Source organism: Triticum dicoccoides, chromosome 3A (genome assembly GCF_002162155.2).
Source record: "Triticum dicoccoides isolate Atlit2015 ecotype Zavitan chromosome 3A, WEW_v2.0, whole genome shotgun sequence".
Lineage (NCBI taxonomy): Eukaryota > Viridiplantae > Streptophyta > Magnoliopsida > Poales > Poaceae > Triticum > Triticum dicoccoides.
Window position 1 is genome coordinate 174,833,059 of NC_041384.1, and position 22,442 is coordinate 174,855,500.

The window sequence follows — 22,442 nt, forward strand, 5'->3', positions numbered from 1 at the left end:
AAATGAAGGCTAGAAAGAGACTGGGAAGCGACCAGCTAGAGAGCGACAACAGTCATGAACATCCATTAAAATTAATCAACACTGGATGCAAGCATGAGTAGGATATAATTCACCATGAACATAAATACCGTAGAGGCTATGTTGATTTTGTTTCAACTACATGCATGAAGATGTGCCAAGTCAAGCCACTTGAATTGTTCAAAGGAGGATACCACCCTATCATACCACATCACAACCATTTTAATAGCATGTTGGCATGCAAGGTAAACCATTATAAACTCCTAGCAAATTAAGCATGGCATAAGCAACTATAATCTCTAATTGTCATTGCAAACATGTTTCACTCATAATAGGCTGAATCAAGAACGATGAACTAATAATATTTAGAAAAACAAGAGAGGTCAAGTTCATACCAGCTTTCCTCATCTCAATCAGTTCATCATATATCGTCATTATTGCCTTTCACTTGCACAACTGAATAGTGTGGATAATAATAATAGTGCACGTGCAATGGACTAAGCTGAAATCTGCAAGCATTCAATTCAAGGGAGAAGACAAGGTAATATGGGCTCTTTGGTAGATCAACAATAATGCATATGAGAGCCACTCAACATTTTCATTATGGTCTTCTCCTCTTGACCCCCAAAGAAAAGAAAAGAAACAAAACTATTTACACGGGAAAGCTCCCAACAACCAAAGAAGAATGAGAAATCTTTTTGGGTTTTATTTTTAATTACTACTACTACAAGCATGGAAAGTAAACTAGCTAAAAGCTACAACTAATTTTTTAGTTTTTCTTAAGGTTTTTCAAACACACAGATAGAAAGCTTAAAAAGAAAATAAACTAGAATGGATAATAGAATGAAAAATTATGAGCACCGACAACTGGCATGAGTGTGGGAACATGAATGTAATCTCGGTGAGGAATACATACTCCCCCAAGCTTAGGCTTTTGGCCTAAGTTGGTCTATGCCCATGGATCAAAACTATAGCTGGGATCGTACTGAGATGTAGCGACAATTGCCTGATGAGCTGCAGCTTGGAGGCGAGCTGCCTCCGTCCTCCTCTCGTACTCATTCGCCTCCTCCCTGGTTATAACATATCTCCCTTTTGCCTGAAAGTCAAAGAAAGTAGGAGCAGGGAGAGCAATGTGATAGGTGTGTCGTCTATCAAAGATTAGTCGGTATCCGCGTATGGGTGTCTCAAGAAAATCAGCTAAACGGGTTGCATAAATTCCACCGAAGAAATCTCCATCAATACTATTATTATGCAACCTACGTGCAACAATGGCCCCCAAGTTATATTGTCTATCTCCTAATACAGGACTCTTGAGAACACTAAGATCAGGAACACACATGTGGCATGCCTCATTCTTACCGTCAATGCATCTACCTATGAAGAGAGCAAAATAATGTATGGTAGGAAAATGAATGCTCCCTATGGTAGCTTGCGTGATCTCCCTAGATTCCCCCACAGTTATACTAGCAAGAAAGTCTTTATATTTAGATTTGCGAGGTTGACTAACATTACCCCACTATGGGAGTTTACAAGCAGTATTAAAATCTTCTAAGTCCATGGTATAAGATTTATCATAAAGATCAAATAGGACAGTTTGAGAATTGCGTGATGATGTAAATTTAAACCTTCTCAAAAATGAATCAGTTAAGTAGAGGTATTGCCGGCACTTATCTTCCTCGAAGCTCTCCAGATCAGCGTTATGCACATATGCGTCAAATTCTTCCTTGATGCCTGCCCGAACCATGAAATCCTCTGACGGCCATTGACAAGGCTGCACTTGAGCCTCCCTTGGTAGTTCATTGTCCGGCTCGCGTATTGCGGGCCTTGGTCCTTTGCTTCCTTGAGGAACCACCTTGGTAAATTTTCCTAAACATATTTCTTCCTCTGAAAAATTCTGAAATTTTTAGTAACTTAAAATAAAAGTGAACCAAACTCAACAAGATTGATAGCAACTACTCCCACAAGTGCCTAGAGGCTATATCATGCATTAGAGCTACTTCTGACCACATAAATTTGACATGCAAGCACAAGAACAGGATCACCTAAGTAGCAAAATTTTGCAATAAATAAAGAACTAGAACAAAAACTAATTGGACCATTGGAGGAGTCACATACCAAAGAACAATCCCCCAAAGCTGTTTTGTGATTGGAGCTTTGAGCAAGGAGATCGAAAATGGCAGCAAGATGAGCTGGAACTCGAGTTTGAGCTGGTGGATGATTTTTTGGGAGGAAGACAAAGTGTGTGGGTGCTAGGATAAGTGGAGGGGACCCATGTGGCGTCCATGAGGCAGGGGGCGCGCCCAGGGGGGTGGGTGCGCCCTCCACCCTCGTGGGCACGTGGCTGCTCCCCCTGATGTGTTCTCAGTGCCAATAATTCTTAAATATTCTGGAAAAAAAATCATATTTCATTTTCAGGGCATTTGGAGAACTTTTATTTTCGGGGTATTTTTATTTTAAGGATAATTCAGAAAACAGACAGAAAAACACTATTTTTGCTTTATTTAAGATAAATAACAGAAAGTAAAAGGAGGGTACAGAAGGTTGTGCTTTCTAACTTCATCCATCTCATGCTCATCGAAAGGAATCCACTAACAAGGTTGATCAAGTCTTGTTAACATACTCTTTTTGAATAACATGAAACCGGAGAATTTTGGAATAACACCAGGTTACCTCAACGGGGATATGCACATCCCCAACAATAAGAATATCATATTTCTTCTTGACAGTAGGAAGAGGAAATTCCAAACCTCCAATAGTAATCGTTGAAATTTTTCCAATAGAATTGATACTGTGGACTTGAGGTTGTTTCCTCAGTAAGTGTACCGTACGCTCATTACCATTAACATGAAAAGTGACATTGTCTTTGTTGCAATCAATAACAGCCCCTGCAGTATTCAAAAAGGGTCTTCCAAGAATAATGGACACTACCGTCCTCTGGAATATCAAGAATAACAAAGTCTGTTACAATAGTAATGTTTGCAACCACAACAGGCACATCCTCACAAATACCGACAGGTATAGCAGTTGATTTATCAGCCATTTGCAAAGATATTTCAGTAGGTGTCAAATTATTCAAATCAAGTCTATGATATAAAGAGAGAGGCATAACACCAACACCAGCTCCATGATCACATAAAACAGTTTTACCATAGTTTCTTTTAATGGAGCATGGTATAGTTGGTACTCCTGGATCTCCTAGTTTCTTAGGTATTCCACCTTTAAAAGTGTAATTAGCAAGCATGGTGGAAATTTCAGCTTCCGGCATTGCTACCTCTTGAGCACTGCATTGGTTTTCCCTTGAAGAGGAAAGGGTGATGCAGTAAAGTAGCGTAAGTATTTCCCTTAGTTTTTGAGAACCAAGGTATCAATCCAGTAGGAGACCACGCGCGAGTCACCTCGTACCTACACACAAATAAGAACCTCGCAACCAACGCGATAAAGGGGTTGTTAATCCCTTCACGGCCACTTGCAAGAGTGAGATCTGATAGAGATGATAATAATAAGATAAATATTTTTGATATTTTTATGATATAGATTGAAAGTAAAGATTGCAAAATAAAGTAGATGGGAAACTTGTATGATGGAGAATAGACCCGGGGCCATAGGTTTCACTAGTGGCTTCTCTAAAGATAGCATAAGTATTACGGTAGGTGAACAAATTACTATCGAGCAATTGATAGAAAAGCGAATAATTATGAGAATATCTAGGCATGATCATGTATATAGGCATCACGTCCGTGAAAAGTAGACCGAAACAATTCTGCATCTACTACTATTACTCCACACATCGACCGCTATCCAGCATGCATCTAGAGTATTAAGTTCATAAGAACAGAGTAACGCCTTAAGCAAGATGACATGATGTAGAGGGATAAACTCATGCAATATGATGTAAACCCCATCTTGTTATCCTCGATGGAAACAATACAATACGTGTCATTTCCCTTCCTGTCACTGGCATCGAGCACCGCAAGATTGAACCCAAAGCTAAGAACTTCTCCCATTGCAAGAAAGATCAATCTAGTAGGGCAAACCAAACTGATAATTCGAAGAGACTTGCAAAGATAAACCAACCATACATAAAAGAATTCAGAGAAGATTCAAATATTGTTCATAGATAAGCTTGATCATAAACCCACAATTAATCGGATCTCGACAAACACACCGCAAACTAAGATTACATCGAATAGATCTCGAAGAGAATCGAGGAGAACTTTGTATTGACATCCAAAGAGAGAGAAGAATACATCTAGCTAGTAGCTATGGACCCGAAAGTCTGAAGTAAACTACTCACACATCATCGGAGGGGCCATGGAGTTGATGTAGAGGCCCTCCGTGATCAATGCCCCCTCCGGTGGAGCTCCGGAAATGGTCCCAAGATGGGATCTCTTGGGTATAGAAGGTTGCGGCGGTGGAAATAGGGTTTCGTGGTGCTCCTCGATGTTTGCGGGGTATATGGATATATATAAGAAGAAGTAGGTCGGTGGAGAAACGAGGGGCCCACGGGGGTGGAGGGCACGCCCCCTGCCTCGTGGCCTCCTCGATTGTTTATTGACGTTCACTCCAAGTCTCCTGGACCACGTTTGTTCCGAAAATAACGCTCCCGAAGGTTTCATTCCGTTTGGACTCCGTTTGATATTCCTTTTGGGCGAAACACTAATATAGGCAAAAAACAGCAATTTGGGCTGGGCCTTCGGTTAATAGGTTAGTCCCAAAAATAATATAAAAGCATAAAATAAATCCCATTAACATCCGAAATAGATAATATAATAGCATGGAGCAATCAAAAATTATAGATACGTTGGAGATGTATCAAGCATCCCAAGCTTAATTCCTGCTTGTCCTCGAGTAGGTAAATGATAAAAACAAAATTTTTGATGTGGAATGCTTCCGAACATATTTCTCAATGTATTTTTTCTTTATTGTGGCATGAATGTTCAGATCTGAAAGATTCAAGATAAAAGTTTAATATTGACATAGAAATAATAATACTTCAAGCATACTAACTAAGCAATCATGTCTTCTCAAAATAACATGGCCAAAGATAAAAGTCTGGCTATGCTCTGTCTTCGTCACACAAAATATTAAATCATGCACAACCCCGATGAAAAGCCAAGCAATTGTTTCATACTTTTGATGTTCTCAAACTTTTTCAATCTTCACGCAATATATGAGCGTGAGCCATCGATATAGCACTATGGTGGAATAGAATCGTGGTTGTGGAAAAGACAAAAAAGAAGAAGATAGTCTCACATCAACTAGGCGTATCAACGGGCTATGGAGATGCCCATCAATAGATATCAATGTGAGTGAGTAGGGATTGCCATGCAACGGATGCACTAGAGCTATAAGTGTATGAAAGCTCAACAAAAGAAAGTAAGTGGGTGTGCATCTAACTTGCTTGCTCACGAAGACCTAGGGAAATTTGAGGAAGCCCATTATTGGAATATACAAGCCAAGTTATATAATTTAAAATTCCCACTAGTTTATGAAAGTGACAACATAGGAGACTCTCTATCATGAAGATCATGGTGCTACTTTGAATCACAAGTGTGGAAAAAGGATAGTAACATTGTCCCTTCTCTCTTTTTCTCTCATTTTTTTATTTGGGCCTTCTTTCTTTTTTTCTTTTTTTTCTTTTGGCCTCTTTTTTTTCCTTTTTTTTGTCCGGAGTCTCATCCCGACTTGTGGGGGAATCATAGTCTCCATCATCCTTTCCTCACTGGGACAATGCTCTAATAATGATGATCATCACACTTATTTTTACTTACAACTCAATACTTAGAACAAAATATGACTCTATGTGAATGCCTTCGGCGGTGTACCAGGATATGCAATGAATCAAGAGTGACATGTATGAAAAAAATTATGAACGGTGGCTTTGCCACAAATACGACGTCAACTACATGATCATGCAAAGCAATATGACAATGATGAAGCGTGTCATAACAATGGAATAGTGGAAAGTTGCATGGCAATATATCTCGGAATGGCTATGGAAATGCCATAATAGGTAGGTATGGTGGCTGTTTTGAGGAAGGTATATGATGGGTTTATGGTACCGGCGAAAGTTGCATGGTACTAGAGAGGCTAGCAATGGTGGAATGGTGAGGGTGGGTATAATCCATGGACTCAACATTAGTCATAAAGAACTCACATACTTATTGCAAAAATCTATTAGTTATCAAAACAAAGTACTACGCGCATGCTCCTAGGGGGATAGATTGGTAGGAAAAGACCATTGCTCGTCCCCGACCGCCACTCATAAGGAAGGCAATCAATAAATAAATCATGCTCTGACTTCATCACATAACGGTTCACCATACGTGCATGCTACGGGAATCACTAACTTCAACACAAGTATTTCTCAAATTCACAACTACACAACTAGCATGACTCTAATATCACCATCTCCATATCTCAAAACAATCATCAAGTATCAAACTTCTCTTAGTATTCAATGCACTTATATGAAAGTTTTTATAATGCCTAAAATAAAATTGCCATGACATTCTAAAGGACTCTCAAAATAATATAAGTGAAGCATGAGAGATCAATTATTTCTATAGAATAGAACCATCGCCGTGCTCTAAAAGATATAAGTGAAGCACTAGAGCAAAAACTATATAGCTCAAAAGATATAAGTGAAGCACATAGAGTATTCTAATAAATTCTAATTCGTGTGTGTCTCTCTCAAAATGTGTGTACAGAAAGTATGATTGTGGTAAAATAAAAAGCAAAGACTCAAATCATACAAGACGCTCCAAGCAAAACACATATCATGTGGCGAATAAAAATATAGCTCCAAGTAAAAGTTACCGATGAACGAAGACAAAAGAGGGGATGCCTTTCGGGGCATCCCCAAGCTTAGGCTTTTTGGTGTCCTTGGATTTACCTTGGGGTGCCATGGGCATCCCCTAAGCTTAGGCTCTTGCCACTCCTTGTTCCGTAATCCATCAAATCTTTACCCAAAACTTGAAAACTTCACAACACAAAACTTAAAAGAAAATCTTCGTGAGCTCCGTTAGCGAAAGAAAACAAAACACCACTTCAAGGCACTGTAATGAACTCATTATTTATTTATATTGGTGTTAAACCTAATGTATTCCAACTTCTCTATGGTTTATAAACTCTTTTACTAGCCATAGATTCATCAAAATAAGCAAACAACACACGGAAAACAGAATATGTGAAAAACAGAAGAGTCTGTAGTAATATGTAGGTTTCGAATACTTATGGAACCCCAATAATTATAAATTAAATTTATGGCGTGATGAATTTATCTATTAATCATCTTCAAGAATAATTAACTAAATAGCACTCTCCAGTAAAAAATGGCAGCAATTCTCGTGAGCGCTAAAGTTTCTGTTTTTTACAGCAAGATCAAAAAGACTTTCCCCAAGTCTTCCCAACGGTTCTACTTGGCACAAATACTAATTAAACACAAAAAACACAACCAAAACAGAGGCTAGATAAATTATTTATTACTAAGTAGGAGAAAAATAATCAAGGAATAAAAATAAAATTGGGTTGCCTCCCAACAAGCGCTATCGTTTAAGGCCCCTAGCTAGGCATAAAAGCGAAGATAGATCTAGGTATTGCCATCTTTGGTAGGCAATTCTTCAATAAGACACCTATAACCCTAGGAGTTTCTTTATTTTTATTAATTATCAAACTCCTATGCATGAAACCAAGAAAATCATTTGTAGCAAAAGGTTCCTTAAGGATAGTGAGAAAGTTGGGGTGAACACTTATGGATTTGAAGTCCGCACTTCCCTTACTAGAGGTTTCACCCTTATTTTTAGGAGCATACATTAATTTGGCAATCTTAGCATTAGGAGGAGTATTTTTCACGGAAGAAAAGGCAGACCCTAGGTTGGTAATAATATCCTCAATTTTATCATTTCTAGTGGAATCTCGATCTATCTTTTCATTAATCAAAGGTCCCTTTTCTTTCAAAAATTTAAGAGCAACTCATACCTTAGATCCGTATTGGGTAATTTGGTTATGGATCTTTCTATCCAAATTTTCAATTAACTCTACTGTCGCAACTTTATTTTCAATAATATCAAGCAATTGCATCACATGTTCCAATGTTAAAATAGTTCCATTGACCAAGAGAGGTGGTGGGCCAAATAAATCTATCATAGCATTATAAGAATCAAAAGTATGGCTACCCAAGAAATTTCCTCCGGTAATGGTATCAAGAATATATCTATTCCAAGGAGTGATGCCTACATAAAAATTGCGAAGAAGAACAAAAGTAGATTGCTTCCTAATAGATCTATTTTGTGCATTGCAAATTCTAAACCAAGCATCTTTTAGATTTTCTCCCTCCGTTTGTTTAAAATTAAGGACCTCATTCTTGGGAGACAAAATGAGTAGATAAAGGACTAGCCATAATGATGAAGCAAGCAAAATAAAGGGCGAATGAAAAAAGAGGGCGAATAAAACGGCAAGGGTGAAGTGGGGGAGAGGAAAATGAGAGGCAAATGGCAAATAATGTAATGCGAAGGATAAGAGTTGTGATGGGTACTTGGTATGTCTTGACTTGGCGTAGATCTCCCCGGCAATGGCGCCATAAATCCTTCTAGCTACCTCTTGAGCACTGCGTTGGTTTTCCCTTGAAGAGGAAAGGGTGATGCAGTAAAGGAGCATAAGTATTTCCCTCAGTTTTTAAGAACCAAGGTATCAATCCAGTAGGAGACCACGCGTGAGTCACCTCGTACCTACACACACAAATAAGAACGTCGCAACCAACGCGATAAAGGGGTTGTTAATCCCTTCAAGGCCACTTGCAGGAGTGAGATCCGATATAGATGATAATAATAAGATAAATATTTTTGGTATCTTCATGATATAGATTGAAAGTAAAGATTGCAGATGGAGAATAGAGCCGGGGGCCATAGGTTTCACTAGTGGCTTCTCTCAAGATAGCATAAGTATTACGGTGGGTGAACAAATTACTGTCGAGCAATTGATAGGAAAGCAAATAATTATGAGAATATCTAGGCATGATCATGTATATAGGCATCATGTCCGTGACAAGTAGACCGAAATGATTCTGCATCTACTACTATTACTCCACACAACGACCGCTATCCAGCATGCATCTAGAGTATTAAGTTCTTAAGAACAGAGTAATGCCTTAAGCAAGATGACATGATGTAGAGGGATAAACTCATGCAATATGATGTAAACCCCATCTTGTTATCCTCGATGGCAACAATACAATACGTGTCGTTTCCCTTCTGTCACTGGGATCGAGCACCGCAAGATTGAACCCAAAGCTAAGCACTTCACCCTTTGCAAGAAAGATCAATCTAGTAGGCCAAACGAAACTGATAATTCGAAGAGACTTGCAAAGATAAACCGATCATACATAAAAGAATTCAGAGATGAATCAAATATTGTTCATAGATAAACTAGATCATAAACCCACAATTCATCAGATCTCTACAAACACACCACAAACGAAGATTACATCGAATAGATCTCCTAGAGAATCAAGGAGAACTTTGTATTGAGATCGAAAGAGAGAGAAGAAGCCATATATCTACTAGCTATGGACCCAAAGGTGTGAAGTAAACTACTCACACATCATCGGGGAGGGCATGGAGTTGATGTAGAGGCCCTCCGTGATCAATGCCCCCTCCGGCGGAGCTCCGGAAAATGCCCCAAGATGGGATCTCTTGGGTACAGAAGGTTGCGGCGGTGGAAATAGGGTTTCGTGGTGCTCCTAGATGTTTGCGGGGTATATGGATATATATAGGAAGAAGAAGTAGGTCGGTGGAGCAACGAGGGGCCCACGAGGGTGGAGGGCACGCCCCCCCTGCCTTGTGGCCTCCTCGATTGTTTCTTGACGTCCACTCCAAGTCTCCTGGATCACGTTTGTTCCAAAAATAACGCTCCCGAAGGTTTCATTCCGCTTGGACTCCGTTTGATATTCCTTTTCGGCGAAACACTAAAATAGGCAAACAACAGCAATTTGGATTGGGCCTCCGATTAATAGGTTAGTCCCAATAATAATACAAAAGTGTAAAATAAATCCCATTAACATCCAAAATAGATAATATAATAGCATGGAGAAATCAAAAATTATAGATACGTTGGCGACGTATCAGGTATCTTTCTTTTATTAGTAAAAATATCCTTCATGTATTTAGCTTAAGGATTCATTTTAAGCATATCAGTCAAACGCATACGCAAAAAGATAGGTCTAACCATTTCAGCAAAGCGCTCAAAATCCTCATCGTCCATTTTCTTGGATGGTTTAGGAGTAAAAGGCATGGGTTTCCGAACCCATGGTTCTCTTTCCTTACCATGCTTCCTAGCAACAAAGTCTCTCTTATCATAACGTTGATTCTTTGATTGTGGGTTATCATGATCAACGGCAGGTTCAATCTCTACATCATTATCATTGCTAGGTTGAGCATTAACATGAACATCATCATTAACATTATCACTAGGTTCATGTGCATTACCAGATTGTGTTTCAGCATCAGAAATAGAAATATCATTGGGATTCTCAGGTGTGTCAACAACAGGTTAACTAGAAGCATGCAAAGTCTTATCATTTTTCTTTTTCTACCTCTTAGAAGGACTAGGTGTGTCAACGTTAGCTCTCTGAGAATCTTGCTCGATTCTCTTGGGGTGGCCCTCAGGATACAAAGGTTCCTGAGTCATTTTACCTCCTCTAGTCATAACTGTAATAGCATTATCATTCTTCTTATTATTTAATACATTGAGAAAATCATTGTGAGCTTTAAGCACTTGTTCTACTTGAGTGGTAACCATAGAAGCATGTTTACTAATAAGTTTAAGTTCACCTTTAACTCTAGACATATAATCACTCAAGTGTTCAAGCATATCAGCATTGTGTTTCAATTGTCTACCAACATAACCATTGAAGTTTTCTTATTTAACAATAAAATTATCAAACTCATCCAAGCATTGGCTAGCAGACTTATAACGAGGAATATCACCTTCATCAAATCTATAGAGAGAATTTACCTTTACTACCTGTGTCGATTTATCAAGACCATGTATTTCTTCAATAGGTGGTAAATTCTTAACATCTTCAGCTTTAATACCTTTTTCTTTCATGGATTTCTTTGCCTCTTGCATATCTTCAGGACTGAGAAATAGAATACCCCTTTTCTTTGGAGTTGGCTTAGGAGTTGGTTCAGGAAGTGTCCAATTATTTTTCATTAGTCAATATATTATTCAATAGCAATTCAGCTTGATCAACAGTTCTTTCCCTGAAAACACAACCAACACAACTATCCATGTAGTCTATGGAAGCATCGATTAGTCCATTATAAAAGATATCAAGTATTTCATTTTTCTTGCGAGGATGATCAATCAAAGCATTAAGTAATCAGAGAAGCCTCCCCCAAGCTTGTGGGAGACTCTCTCCTTCAATTTGCACAAAATTATATATTTCCCTTAAAGCATCTTGTTTCTTATGAGCGGGGAAATATTTAGCAGAGAAGTAATAAATAATATCCTAGGGACTATGCACAAAACCGGGATCAAGAGAATTAAACCATGTTTTAGCATCACCCTTTAATGAGAACGAAAATAACTTAAGGATAAAGTAATAGCGAGTTTTCTCATCATTAGTGAATAGGGTGGCTATATCATTTAATTTAGTAAGATGTGCCACAACAGTTTCAGATTCATAGCCATAAAATGGATCAGATTCAACCAAAGTAATTAACTCAGGATCGACAGAGAAATCATAATCCTTACCGGTAATAAAGATAGGTGAAGTAGCAAAAGCAGGGTCATATTTCATTCTAGCATTCAAAGACTTTTCTTTAAGCTTAGTTAATAATTTCTCAAGATCAGATCTATCATTGCAAGCTAAGAAGTCTCTAGTAGTTTCTTCATCCATAACATAACCCTCAGGAACAACAGGTAATTCATATCTTGGGGGAGAATCTTCATCATCACTTTCATCAATATTATCAGTTTCAATAATTTCATTCTCTCTAACCCTAGCAAGTTGTTCATTAAGAAATTCACCTAGTGGCACAGTAGTATGAAGCATAGAAGTAGTTTTATCATAAGCATCATGCATAGCAGAAGTGGCATCATCAATAACATGCGACATATCAGAATGAATAGCAGGTATAGGTGTCGCAAGTTCACTGAAAACAGAAGGTGAATTAAGTGCAGAGCTAGATGGCAGTTCCTTACCTCCCCTCGTAGTTGAGGGAAAAAGATTGGTTCTTTGATCTTTCAAGTTCTTCCTGGTGATAAGCAGATATAAATCCCAAGTGACTCAAAGAATAGAGCTATGCTCCCCGGCAACGGCGCCAGAAAATAGTCTTGATAACCCACAAGTATAGGGGATCGCAACAGTTTTCGAGGGTAGAGTATTCAACCCAAATTTATTGATTCGACACAAGGAGAGGCAAAGAATATTCTCAAGTATTAGCAGCTGAGTTGTCAATTCAACCACACCTGGAAACTTAATATCTGCAAACAAAGTGCTTAGTAGCAAAGTAATATGATAGTAGTCCTAACGGTAGCAAAATTAATATCTTTGGTTTTATAGTGATTGTAACAGTAGCAATGAAAAAGTAAATAAGCGAAGAACAATATATGAAAAGCTCGTAGGCACTGGATCGTTGATGGAGAATTATGTCGGATGCGATCAATCATGCAACAGTTATAACATAGGGTGACACACAACTAGCTCCAGTTCATCAATGTAATGTAGGCATGTATTCCGAATAGTCATACGTGCTTATGGAAAAGAACTTGCATGACATCTTTTGTCCTACCATCCCGTGGCAGCGGGGTCCTATTGGAAACTAAGGGATATTAAGGCCTCCTTTTGATAGAGTACCAGACCAAAGCATTAACACAGAGTGAATACATGAACTCAAACTACGGTCATCTCCGGTAAGTATCCCGATTATTGTCACTTCAGGGTTAACAGATCATAACAAATAATAGGTGACTATAGACTTGCAAGATAGGATCAAGAATTCACATATATTCATGAAAACATAATAGGTTCAGATCTGAAATCATGGCACTCGGGCCCTAGTGACAAGCATTAAGCATAGCAAAGTCATAGCAACATCAATCTCAGAAATAGTGGATACTAGGGATCAAACTCTAACAAAACTAACTCGATTACATGATAAATCTCATCCAACCCATCACCGAACAGCAAGCCTGCGATGGAATTACTCACGCATGGTGGTGAGCATCATGAAATTGGTGATGGAGGAAGGTTTATGATGACGATGGCGACGGATTCCCCTCTCTAGAGCCCTGAACGGACTCCAGATCGGCCCTCCCGAGAGAGTTTAGGGCTTGGCGGCGGCTCCGTATCGTAAAACGCGATGAATCCTTCTCTCTGATTTTTTTCTCGCTGAACACGAATATATGGAGTCAAGATTGACGCCGGTGGAGCATCAGGGGGCCCACGAGGCAGGGTGCACGCCCCACCCTCGTGGACAGGTTGTGGGCCCCCTGACGTGGATTCTTCCGCCAGTATTTTTTATATATTCCAAAAATAATCTCCGTTGATTTTCAGGTCTTTCCAAAAACTTTTATTTCTCCACAAAAATAACACCATGGCAATTCTGCTGAAAACAGCATCAGTCCGGGTTAGTTCCATTCAAATCATGCAAGTTAGAGTCCAAAACAAGGGCAAAAGTGTTTGGAAAAGTAGATACGACGGAGACGTATCAAACGGCTACTACCACGCATTAGGCCCGAAACCAATGGACCCTCTCGACTTATGGACCGCCCGTGTCCTCTGTCCAGGAGTTGCAAGTAGTTTCTAGTGTTTGTAGTATGCTGTGGGCCGTGCGCAGTGCTGACCCGAGGGGTGGGCTATTATGCGGTAGGCACGTGGCACGGTGTACCGGGATGCCTGTTTGGTGCCACGGGAACCCTGCACACATCGTCAGGGGCGTGTGTGGAAACCTCGACCGGACTCCCTACGGATGGAAGCTGAATAGGCGATAAACCTGGACTAGGGACTTGTGTGGTTAGTCAGGTCATGGCCGACACCCTCGGCAGGCTTCTGTGAAGGTTGCCGAGATACATGACGTGTACATGGCGGTAAGTGGAGAGGGCTACTGACGGTGTCCTGGACTAGGGGGTACTCACCACGTCATCTCCCGATCTATTAGATTGGGCCGAGGACCCCCGTGGCCGTATACTCATGGGCCAGTTCGGACGGATGCCGCATACAAGGAAGATTCCACAAGACTTGGCGATCAAGACAAGGACTCCACCCCACCGGCGTATTCGGCTAGGACTCTTGTTATCCTAGGCCTCTAGTGCATTATATAAACTGAGGCCAGGCTAGTCGATAGAATCAACTCCATACACAACAATCATACCATAGGCTAGCTTCTAGGGTTTAGCCTCCTTGATCTCGCGGTAGATCTACTCTTGTACTACCCATATCATCAATATTAATCAAGCAGGAGTAGGGTATTCCCTCCATCGAGAGGGCCCGAACCTGGGTAAAACAAAGTGTCCCCTGTCTCCTGTTACCATCTGGCCTAGACGCACAGTTCGGGACCCCCTACCCGAGATCCGCCGGTTTTGACACCGACATTGGTGCTTTCATTGAGAGTTCCGCTGTGTGATCGACAAAAGGATCGATGGCTCGCCTGCAGATCAACTGCGACTTCGACGTCTTTGTCACCAGTTCGACTGGTCACCTTGGTTCGACCAAGAATTGCACCCCGTGTTCAGATCACCATGTTCGGACTAGGGCCTTCATCAAACATCAACTCTGATCTCTATCAAGATCACGGAGGAATCATCCATGGAGCTCGGGGGCTCAACGTCAACATTGCCCTCAAGCGACCGTGCTGTTTTTCTGGACAGCGAACTCGTATCTGCTGCCACCACCTCCTCGAGTATCTCTTTGACGATCGCTTTGGTGGAATTGTGCAGAATTAAGTCTACAACAACCCTGGAAAATTTCGTCGAGTTCCGATGGAGGAATCTCTGGCAATCCATGATATATCGGAGCCCTGTCAAATCTGGACGGGAATTTAGATGAGTTTAGGGCGTGGTGTCCAGCTTCTAGCTCGGACGTCCTTTGGAAGATCCAACCGTTGATCGGCTGCGGAATTCCTATATCTACCACCTCTCAAAATTTTGGCTCGATCCGACCGTCCAAACTCCGGGAACCTTCCGATTAGTGCATCATTTTTCGGATCTGTTTTCTGCGCGAAAACGAATCCGACCCGAGTTCATCTTTTTTATGAACAGGATTTCAGACATCCCTTTTGAAGGACGTTTTGTATGGGGTATTGTGCTTTGTTCCCGAACACACCCCACTAACTTTCAGATCTTTTGAACATGATCTTCAACATCATGCTGGTGTCAAACCAGTCTGGCAATATTACTCCACGGCTGCCGACCTGCGCTAGACACGTCGTCACTTTAGCCGAGCTCAATTTCTTCGGATCATCATCTCGGCAAGCCGAACAATAGTCCGGCATCACGAAGGATAAATCATGATCAATATCGCTGCCCCACGGATTACACGGAGCGGGCATACCGGCATCGCCGCACGGTCGCTTCATCAAGCCGGCATCGACCACGTCACGACCTGCATCGACAGGGTCGCACTATTGCTTCTTCAAGCTGGTGTCCATCACGCCGACCTACTTCGACATCTCGGCGGGACCGGGGGCTTTGCCATCTCTTCATCAACCTACTCCGGACACTTCGGCGTCACTAGCCGACCAGCTCCGTCACGTTATCTGGGCCGAGTGCTTTGCCTCGACGAGTCAACCTTTACCAGCATTGCCATGCCGTCGTTTTATCGCCCAACAGGCAATGGGTGTGCGGAGCAAGTCCCAATTGTGGGAATCTTCTTCCTTTGAATTGCTACAACAAATAAACCAGGTGCTATTAATCCTAGTATTTTTTGCTTGTTTGGGTTCAATTTTTCCCAAGGAATTATTACTCTGGTTTGTCCATCATATGTACACAGGTCTATCAAATGGTGGCCGCATTAACGACGGTCGCATGGTGGTCCGGTCAGTCTCCATACATAGTCCGGCGAATCGCATCCGGAACTCGGACCGACCTGTGAATTCAGTCTTTGCCATGCCCTTACTGCATCACGCCGACGCCCTGCATCGACATTGACTTCGGCGCCAGGCCATATTTCTTTTATTACTCACTTTGCATAAATTATTGATTATGCAATGATTTTTATTATTATTACTACTATCTCCGGTTCGCACTATTTTTTGTGCACAGGAAAATGATCCGGGGACTTCGGCGTCACTCTGCCGGTCTGCATTGACCGTGCTATGTCACCACTTCGGCGTGTTGAGCTCTCCGCGCCGCCACCTCGGGACCGGCTTCGGGGACGGAACCTTGTCCCGCATCAAGCTCGGACCGCGTCGTCAATACCGAACACATTAACCAGCTAAGTTGCCTTCATGCTCCAAGTTTTAAATTTTTAACTTGTGTTCGGTTCGGCCAAGCATTATACCTTTTTGGAAAAAAGTTGCTTGTAAAAAATTTCCTTGTCCAAACTTTGTTTGTGACACACAAATTCAAGGACCCAATTCACTTGGGGGCTTCATTTATGAAGCTTTTCCTCTTGCATACGATTATACTTGTACGACTTCGTTCCTTGTTCGTGTATTATGCCACAATATGCACCATATTGACTTAAGCGATTTGCAAGTTGGGTTGCCTCGCTCCTGTGTTTACCTTTACGTTCCCGATTGTTCGGCTAGGGAGTAAAGGGAGCACCTCTGCGATTGTCACGATCGGGTCACCCGAGCCGGACCTCAGACTGGGTGAAGCCGAAAGCTAGCGTTCTTATAGTTATTCAATGATGATCGGCACACAACAGAACTCATGAGTACAAAAAATCTATTGCACAAGTCTCATAATAACAATGAGCACCGAAGAAAGGTATCGGTGGGGGTACTATTTTCTTCGAAGATGCTTCTTACACTTCATGGTAATATAGCATAAGTTCCCTGAGCGTGCTTTGTCTGTTACAGCCTTATGGCCTGATTGCCTGGTTATTGGAAACACCGTCAATATTCTCGACCGATGGAGTGCATAACAATTTTCGGTCCTTGACCGAAGAGGGAGAAGCTGACGGTCGGTTAAGACGCGTTTAAAGTTCGGTTGAACATAGATATGATATAAGTACTTCGGTACATGCAATCATTCTTCTACCCAAGTCACTTGGGGGCTCTTAAAATTTATATGAGCCGTTTTATAATAAGTGTTCTTCTTCTTAGTCATTGGAAAGTTTTATTATTATTATTTATCACTCCTTTTTTCGACACGAGTGTGCGGTCACTAGCCGGGGAGCCTAATTTCTCTCTCAAAGCCGCTAGAGTTTAGTTTGCTAAACTGGCCTGATGAGAAGTACTCCACCCTCAGGATAGGAGGTTGAAGCCGTAGGCTGACCCGCTCGAAGTCTTGAGATAGGATGTATCATGTTAAAGCACGACAGAAGCACTTCTTTTTACTAAGACCAACTTTTGGATTGGCACCGAACACTTGATATTGTTCGGACGTCATGTTTTTACTGACGTTTCTTGGTTTTCCAAGCTTTTTGGCACTTTTAAACTATTTGTGCTTTTCCAGCATTAGTCTCGCAGTGCAACGCCGGACACCTTTAGAGATTCGGCAAAAGCATTCTCAGATATTGCTATATATGCATCGGTTTCGAATTGTGTCTTCGGTTAATAGTTGGGTTGCCCGGCTCCTACACTTGCTTCCTACGTTCTGTTTTGTTCGGCTAGGCGAGCAAAGGGAGAACCACTGCGATTGTGCTTCCAGCTCACATGGTTAAGCACCTTAGTGGAGAAAGCCGAAAACTGACTGTCACAATAAGCGTAAACTGGTCAGCGATCCGATGACTATGATGGGCCATTCATAACATTGGCCGAAGTGTTTACGGCTTGACCTCGACTGTCGCCGAACACTACCGGGGGCTATTAACTGGCCTCCCAAACTAAATCCTCGATATTTTGCTCTTACATTCGAGCTGAGGTTTCATGATCATGCTTAGCATGACAACCCAAAGAAAGGAACCGATAGCGGGACTATTTTCTTTGGAATACATTTCTTCTGTTAAACAGTAATATAACATATCTCTCTGCGTACCTTTGTTTATAAAACCGTGTGGCCAGATTGCCTTGTTTGTCGTAAATCTTTGCCCTCATAAAGGCTTTATAAAGTAGGACAAACACTCCTCGGCTACTGGCCAAGGAGGTGGAAGCCGATGGTCCGTCAACAAAGTTTTGTACAATGCGGATACGAGCATTAATGACGTAAAGTACTTGGATACATAGAGTCGTTACACATAATTTGTGATTTTACTATGGATATTGATCCTTAATTCGGCCACCCGTGCCTGCATTAAGGCTCGGGGGCTACTGGGCTTCGGGCTTATTATTTACAAATATTAAAGGGGCACATCGATCCCCTGATCTGGTGTTGCCTCCCGACCAGTGTCTCGGGGGCTACTGCATTGCTTGTCCAATGCAGAAAATTTTATGTGCAATATAGTTTCCGAGGAGATTTTGATCCTCAGGTTGGTCAGCCGCACCCAACCTGATTCTTGAGGACTGAGCACGCCGCTTTTGTGTCCCGAAGTATTCTGCCGAGCTAGGACTTGATCCTCAGGCCGATTTTACAAATCAAAATGAGTCTCAGCGGCTACTGGGATCAGCGGTCTTATGTCATCCTTCATGTGCATCTCGGGTTTTAGACCGATACACACCTTGAGGGCTACTGGCTATATATCTCGGCAGAGAATAAATTGCACCAATAAAAAATATTGACAAAAAATCGGCCCATAGTCGGGGTGGTGCACCACCTCGGAAGCAGTCCGGCATAAAGCTCGGGAGCTAGTGGCTGGCTCCATAGAGGGCATTTCCGGCATTAAGCTTGGCTAAACTCCTTCAACTTTTTTGAACCAAGGTGATATGACACCTCGGATATAGTCCGGCGTTGGAGCCTGGACACAGTCCAGCGTTGGAGCTCGGACATATTTCGGTGTAAGAGCTCGGATATACAGTCCGGCGTTGGAGCTCGGATACATTCCGGTGCTAGAGATGGGAAGCGGTCCAGAGTTGGTGCTCGGCTGCAAAAGATACCTCGAATGCAGTCCGGCGTTGGAGCTCGGACGGAAGAGGACCCTGCCTCCCGGGAACAACTTCAAACCCGAGGTGTGGCATAAAAATAAACAAGGCATTGATAAAGGCCGGAAACTTAAAGGGGCTCCTCGGATACTCGACATGTAAACTCATCGAATGCATTCCGGCGATCCTCAAGATCGAAGATAAAGAAGATTTGTTGAACCAGTTTTCAAGACCGGCAACCGAAGATGAAGAACAGTTTGGAAGAATCGAGGAGCGTCCCTAACTTGAAGACCGGTTCAGGGGGCTACTGACGTTGTCCTGGACTAGGGGGTACTCACCACGTCGTCTCCCGATCTATTAGATTGGGCCGAGGACCCCCGTGGCCGTATACTCATGGGCCAGTTCGGACGGCTGCCGCATACAAGGAAGATTCCACAAGACTTGGCGATCAAGACAAGGACTCCACCCCACCGGCGTATTCGGCTAGGACTCTTGTTATCCCAGGCCTCTGGTGCATTATATAAACCGAGGCCAGGCTAGTCGATAGAATCAACTCCATACACAACAATCATACCATAGGCTAGCTTCTAGGGTTTAGCCTCCTTGATCTCGTGGTAAATCTACTCTTGTACTACCCATATCATCAATATTAATCAAGCAGGAGTAGGGTCTTCCCTCCATCGAGAGGGCCCGAACCTGGGTAAAACAAAGTGTCCCCTGTCTCCTGTTACCATCCGGCCTAGACGCACAGTTCAGGACCCCCTACCCGAGATCCGCCGGTTGTGACACCGATAACACCCCTGCAGGGTTAACATGATCTATTCAAATAGTCGCGTCTGTGGTAAAGGACCTCTGGGTTGCCTATACAGTTCATAGACAAGTGAAAGTGGATACTTTAAAATGCGCAAGATAAGTGTGAGTGCTATGGTTGGCGTTCTCGTAGGGAGACGGGAGCAGATCCGTAGTGGTGTATTGATTGGTGAACATGTGGACTCGTGTGCGCCACCCCAAAAGAGTAACTCGCAGTTGTAGTTTAGGATAGCCACCGAGTCAAAGCTGGCTTGCTGCAGTTAAACTCCACCACCCCTTTGTTGATACTAATGCATATGTAGCTAGTTCTGATGTAAGTTTTGCTGGGTACATTTGTACTCACGTTTGCTTAATCTATGTTTTGTAGAGAGACTTCAGTCTCACTGGTAGTTCCGTGTGGACTTTGACGTTTGGCTTGTTACCTCAGCTACGATCTTGTGCCCTCGGCAGGGTCTTGTAGATAGTCAGGCTTCTCAGCCTTTTTCATTTGTAGTTGTCTGTACTCAAACAAGTTAAGCTTCCACATGTGCGTATTGCTTGTATGACTTGAGTGTTGGGTCATCAGACCCATGTTTGTAATATCTGGCTCCTCGGAGCCTAATGAATAAATGCTTTGAGTCGTAGAGTTTTGTTGTGATGCCATGTTGTCTTTGCACATATCGAGCATATTATGTGTATATTATTTAAATGCTTGGTATGTGTGGGATCCAACAACCTAGTTGTTTATCCTTGGTAGCCTCTCTTACCGGGAAATGTCTCCTAGTGCTTCCACTGAGCCATGGTAGCTTGCTACTGCTCTGGAACACTTTGGCTGGCCGGCATGTGTCCTTCTTCGTTCCTGTGTCTGTCCCTTCGACGAAATGTCACGCGTTGTTCCTTTAAGTCCTTGTAGCTTGCTACGACTTGGGTTCATACGTTGATGACCGACACATTCATTGCTGAGTCATGTATGCATGTCCCTGTAAGTTAGTGCCACTTCGGATTCATGACTAGTCATGTCGGCCCGGGTTCTCTGTCATATGGATACTAGCGACACTATCACATATGTGAGCCAAAAGGCACAAACGGTCCCAGTCCAGGTAAGGTGGCACCCGTGGGAATACCATGCATGAGGCCGCAAAGTGATATGATGTGTTACATGCTATATCGGTGTGACTTAGGATCGGGGTTCTGACATGTACACTGGCAGATTAGACCAAATAGAAGTATCGTGCTAAATTTTGCAATTATTCCATGTTTGTTTGGCCTTTTTTATACATTAATTGAGTTTCTGGGCATTTAATGTGCATAATTCAAATTTGAACTACAAGCATATGCTCCAGTGCACCAAAGTTGTTTGAAAAATCACATGTGTGTCCTTGGGTGAATTTCTTGGTCCCATGCAAGAGGTGGGAGTGAAATTCAAACATTTGGGCATCGTGGCTCGGCCGGAAAGATTGAGAAACTTTTGTTTTTAATTCCTGTAGATCCAAAAAACGCCTGAAAATCGTGAAACTTTGCATGGTTTCATGACATGGCGCCAACATGCTGCCGTAATTTCTTTGGCCGAATTGGGAAAAGCTTTGGTATAGGCTTATTGCAAACCTGATCTCCCCGCAAGAAGGCTCTTGGTTCCAACAGGGAACGTGTCACCTCTGTGTGCGAAACGACATACGTACACTGCCTTCTCCCGCCTTAATTTTTTTACACATGCAGATTAGACCAAATAGAAGTATCGTGCTAAATTTTGGAATTATTCCATGTTCGTTTGGCCTTTTTATACATTAATTGAGTTTCTGTGCATTTAATGTGTATAATTCAAATTTTAACTACAAGCACGTGCTCCTGTGCACCAAATTTGTTTGAAAAATCACATGTGTGTCCTTGGGTGAATTTCTAGGTCCCATGCAAGAGATGGGAGTGAAATTCAAACATATGGGTGTCGTGGCTCACCCGGAAAGATTGAGAAACTTGGTTTTTTAATTCCTGTAATTCCAAAACACGCCTGAAAATCATGAAACTTGGCATGGTCTCATGACATGGCACCAACATGTTGCGGTAATTTTTTGGCCGAATTGGGACAAGCTTTGGTGTAAGCTTTTTGCAAATCGGAGCTTCCCCAAAGAAGGCTCGTGTTTCCGAGAGGGAACGTGTCACCTCCGTGTGCGAAACGACATATGTACATTGCCTTCTCCCACCTTAATTTTTTTACATAGCCAGATTAGACCAAATAGAAGTATCATGCTAAATTTTGGAATTATTCCGGGTTGGTTTCGCCTTTTTTATACATCAATTGAGTTTTTGGGCATTTAATGTGCATAATTCAAATTTGAACTACAAGCACAGGCTACAGTGCACCAAAGTTGTTTGAAAAATCACATATGTGTCCTTGGGTGTATTTCTAGGTCCCATGGAAGAGATTGGAGTGAAATTCAAACATCTGGGCATCGTGGCTCGGCCGGAAAGATTGAGAAACTTGGTTTTTTAATTCCTCTAATTCCAAAACACGCC